Below are 5368 nucleotides of genomic sequence, written 5' to 3'. Positions count from 1 at the left end.
GAGAAAAACCATTAAGAAAACAAGTTCAGGGAAAAGTCTTTGTGACCTTCTGGGAATCTCACCCCAGCTCAGAGGTCAGTTGGAACTGCCAGTTCGGATTAGATTCACCCAGATGGCTCTGTGTGCTGAACCAGGTCTCGAGAAGAAACACCCCCTCCCAGCCCCCGTTCAGCTACAGTATCCATCTGCTTCACCTGTCCTAGTCAGAGCTTTTTCCCAGCGGCCTGACTTCTTAGCAGGGAACATGCCTTCTCAGCTGTAGCAGCCAGGAGCCCCAGTCATGGACCAGGGCCCCGTTGTGCTAGGCGCTGTACACAGAACAGAACTTGTAGTTGAGCTTTTGTGTGGGGGAAATGCAGCCAATGCACCCGGGGCTGGGCCCTAAATTTTAATTTGTCATAAACTCTTGAATATTAATAAAGACACAACATTTTATGAAGTATTAAAGATCAAATTAATTAAATCATTAGTGGCAAACTCCTAGGTTTAGCTGCCAGACCATGTCAGGGGCCAACAAGGGAGAAACTCCAGCTGAGAATGAGTCACCTGATGCTCGCACTGGACACAGGCTGCAGGGGGGTGGGGAATCAGTAGGTGGCTGCTGGAAAGAATAAGACCTTTAGTTCCTGCTGTTGCCAAAAGCAAATGCCACCAGTAAACATCCTGCTGCACCAGGAGAGGTGAGGCCCAATGGAGCTGACTGCAGCATAACCCAGCAATAGAGCAACAGCGCATTCAATCACCTGGCAAAACCTGAGCACACAGTCCTGCTGGGAGCAGAGCCACCTTGTCCCCCCTTAAGCTCACAGATGATGCAGTAGGTGCACAGCTGGGCAGCAGCGTGGGCTGCGCATGGATAGCACCTTGGAGGAGGGCACAGCACCTGGCAGGATTGTGCAGCTGGGGGGTGGCACTGGATGTCTGCCAGCGTGACATGGGGCCATGGCATTTGTCTGGGAGCAGGCAGGTGCTGTAGGTAAGAGGGGCTGGTGCCGCTGCACCCCTTGCCCCAGGGGGCTGGGTTTCATTGTTCATGTTCAGCCCAACACCTGACTGCAAATTAAAGGGGTGTGAGAAACAGGGAGGCTCCTGCATGGAGACAAAGTAAATCCCACCCTCCTTGGCTAAGCAGCAGTTCAGTGGCCACATGCTGGGGAGCCCTGCCCTGTGCAGACAGGTCACAGGCCTCTCTTCCCCACAAACACGTCCAAGTCTCCAAGCATGCATGCAGCTCATTCCCTCCCTCATCATGCAGGTATGCAGGTGTCATGGGCACCCCACACATGCAGGTGCCATGGGAGCCCCCCAAATGCAGGAGTACCACAGGTGGCACACCCCAGCAGCAGACACGTGACCCAGGCTGATGATCCATGCACACCCCAGCTCCATCATCCTGGAAATTGCTTCCTTAGCTGCCAGTGCTAGCCGTGCTGAATCCCACTGTCCTCATGCAGCTGATCACCTGCAGAAGAAGAGTCATTCCCACAGGTAGGGAGCCTGGCGCCTGCTGCTGAGAATTAGCGAGGATACCAGAGGCCTCTCCTTGGAGGGCTTTAACATCTCTTTGCTTCCCCTTCTGGGGAGCCAGCTCAGCTGCTTGCTGATAAATGGTCTTGGAGACTGCCTCACTGGCTCTTAATACTGGTATTTTCTTGCACACTCCCACCCAAAGCTTCTGGGATGAATGTCTCTCCGTCAGTCATGCTCCTTCCCCGAGGGCCAGTTAAGCAGCAAGAGCCTGGAAAGTTACTTTTTTTATAAAACACACACCAGCAGGAAACGAAGGTCACAGCTACACTAAGTGCCAGCACTGCTAAGGGCCAAGTTGTCTTTCTGCACCAGTGCCCTGAGACAATGGGAAAGGATCACCAGTCACTTGGGGACCTACCCGATAGTGCTCATGCCTCTTTCTGATAGATTAATGGCTCTGTGCCAGCCACAGCACAATCCAGATTCTGCATTTTCTCATTAACTGAAGGGAAAGCAAAAAGTGCTGAGTCTGCCTGAGGCTCAGGGGGCAACAGCTAGACCTCGGCACTGGGAGTTCTGCTTCTGACATTGTCACCCACTCATTGTGCAATCTCTGGTCACTTTTAATTAGTTGCCTTTTAATTTCACTGACTATCCCCTGGCTCCTCTGTACTGAGAGAGGATGGCTAGGAGAGCCTGCTCTGTGTCCTACAGCCCATTCACTATCTTATATGCCCTGGGCATGGTCCCCACTCTGTAAACCAGGCTTTTCTCTCCCTCCTCATGCAGAAGTTGCCTAACGGTTTTTGTTGCCCATCTATGTTTACCTGAGATGGGTGTGACCAGCCCTTCCTAGGTGAGAACATGCCATTGAGGATTATCATGGCTTTTAAATCCTTTGTTATACAAGATACTTAGTACAACTTGTGTTCATACAATGCCCACGAACAGAGATTTATTTCCAGGTTGTGTTCATAAGTGTGTTAGATAACAACAGCTAGTGGCTTTATGAATCACTCACTTGACTGGAAGTTGTCTAGGGACCGGGAAATGTGACCTGAGTGCATTCAATATGGACAAAAAAGAGTCCCAACCAATAATATAGACATTTGGTACTTCAGAAGAGCTAAATTCCCAAAGCCAAGAAAATTATGACAAAAAACATGAAAGAAAGTTGGGAGTTCTTAAAAAAAATATATTTATGAGATGGCCAAAAAGCCACAATTCCACAATCGAAAAAGAGAGCAACTTTGGCTGAAAGCCCATCCTGGTTCAATGGTGACATGAAGGCAGCAATTAGAAATTGAAAAGCAACATATAACACCATGGAAAAGGGGCAGTGGATTGTAAGCAATACAAATTAGAAGTTACATAGGCAATTTATAGACATCAAGAAAAAGAAATCCATGGCTGACAGGGCTAAGGACAGTAAGAAAGAGTTTTTAAAGTATATTAGGAACAAAAGAAATCTTAGCAATGGTATAGGCCCATTACTAGATGAAGATGGCAAAATTATTAATAATGCTGAAGAAAAGGCAGAAATGTTCAATAAATATCTTGTCTGTATTTTGAAAGAAGCAGGATGATGTACTCACATCACATGAGGATAGCAGTACATTAGTAACTAAGGAGGATGTTAGACAACATCTGCTATGGATAAATATTTTTAAATCATCAGGCCCAGATGACGTACCCAAGAGTCCTAAAAGAGCTGGCTGAGGGGCGCTCTAGCCTGCTAATGTTAATTTTTAATAAATTGTGTAACACTAGAGAAATGCCAGAAGACTGGAAGGGTGCTAATATTGCAACAGTATTTAAAAAAGGGCAAGCAGGATAACTCAGATAACTGTAGGCAGGTTAACATGACATCAATCCTAGGCAAAATAATGGAAAAGCTAATAAGGAATTCAATTACTATAGAGTTAAAGGACAGGAATATAATTAATGCCAGTCAACATGATTTAATGGAAATTGGTCATTCTTTGATGAGATAGCAAGTTTAGCTGATAAGGTTCATAGACTCTAAGGTCAGAAGGGACCAATGTGCTCATCTATTCTCATTTGACCTCTTGCATAACATAGGCCATGAGACTTCCCTGTATTAATTCCTGCTTCAAGTCCAATAGTTGTGCTTGAACTAGAGAATATATTTTAGAAAATCCTCTAATCTTGACTTTAAAATTTCCAATGATGGAGAATCCAGCACAAAGCGAACTGCATATATGTAATACACTCAGACTTTTATAAGGTGTTTGATTTAGTACCATGACATTCTGATTAAAAAATTAGCACTATACGCTACCAGGAAAGCATGTGTGAAATCGATTAATTGCTGGCTAACAGACCTCAAAAAGTAGCCAGCAGTGGAGAATTGGTGTCAAATGGGCGAGTTTCTATCAGGGCAGTGCAGGGATCAGTGCTAGATTTGATGCTGTTCAACGTTTTCAGCAATGAGCTGGAAGTAATTATAAAAAAATCACTGCTGATAAAATTGGTGGGTGACCCAAAGCTTAGTAACTTGGGCCTGTTCAGACTGCATGTTACTCCAGCCAAGTGCAAAGCTATAGCCTGAAAAGCAGTGATGCTGAAAATGATTTGGGGTCAAGGTGGACAAGTGATTCAGCACAAGCTCCCAGTGTGATGCTGTGGTACAAAGGACTAATGTCAACTTAGACAAGTATTGAGCTGCCAGAGTGACTACATGCAGCCTAACATGCTGCTTCTCTCACCTGTGCCAGGCCTCTCTCTCTGTGTGTGTGTGTGTGTGTGTCCGTCCGTCCCGCAGAGATGCCACCAGGAACGAGATGATGAACCCGTTTTGAGGGGTGGGGGCTCAGTTCTGCTGCATTCGTTAAAAATAAACACAGCCGAGCACCTTCTGTTTTCAATGACATTGTTTATTAGATTCCTGCAGCCCATCAACACAGATGGGCCCAGGCAATGAGGTTGGTGTTTTCCCTTAAAGTGTCTGTGTGACATCAAGTCAAAGTTAAGCTTGTAGTCAAAGGCATTAGAAGCAATGAGAGGTGGCAGTAGCAGGCCGATTACAGGGGGGTAGCAAAGTAGGATGTTCCATCCCTCCCATTGGTATAGTGGAGATGGGGGGCAGGGGGGGCGAGGATTCAAACCAAATAAACACGGGCACCATGCAACATGATCTGCAGCTGGGAAAGGCTGGAGAACAGGATTTGGATAGTTATTGTGGATTGCTTTGTCGGATGCTGCATGCTTCAGGGTGCAGCTGCCCATGGCAGGGAGCAATACAGTTACTCACCCGGCTATCAGCTGCTCTACACGTTAGCCCAAATAGCACCTGCTTGCTAAAGGGAACCACAGTTCACAGGGTGCATGGGCTGGGACTGACCTTTCCTCTGGGGCCAGGTCTCCCTACTGGTATATCACAACCATTTAAACAGAGTTGGATGTAATTAAAATGTCTCAGAAGGGGCAAATTATCTGTCCTCCACTAGGGGCTGACTAAAAACCCCACTGGGTTATAGTCCACCCCAGGGAGCCTTCCCCTCCCAGCTCACTGACCCAGACCTCCTACTTCCTACGGTGACCCTGCCTTACAGCCGGAGCCAGTCCCTTTCAGGGGTGAGTCACCAGCTGGGCACCACTGACTCACCTGCTGCTTTTAGTCCTAAAAGGTTATTGGGATATTATTTCTTCGGCCCAGGAACACACTGTCACTGACAGTTCCCCCCACTTCCCTGGCCTCCGTTCCAGACCCCACCACCTGTCCCCGTGCGCGCTCTGTGTGTGTGTGTGTGTGTGTGTGTGTGTGTGTGTGTGTGTGTGTGTAGGATCAGCTGCACATACACAGGGAGACTGTGTACAGGAGATTCTCTCACACACACACACACACACACACACACACACACTTTTTTTTTCCTTC

Source organism: Dermochelys coriacea, chromosome 27 (assembly GCF_009764565.3).
Source record: "Dermochelys coriacea isolate rDerCor1 chromosome 27, rDerCor1.pri.v4, whole genome shotgun sequence".
In the NCBI taxonomy this organism is placed as follows: Eukaryota; Metazoa; Chordata; order Testudines; family Dermochelyidae; genus Dermochelys; species Dermochelys coriacea.
The sequence above is the reverse complement of the archived record's forward strand: the minus strand, read 5'-3'. Positions refer to the sequence as shown.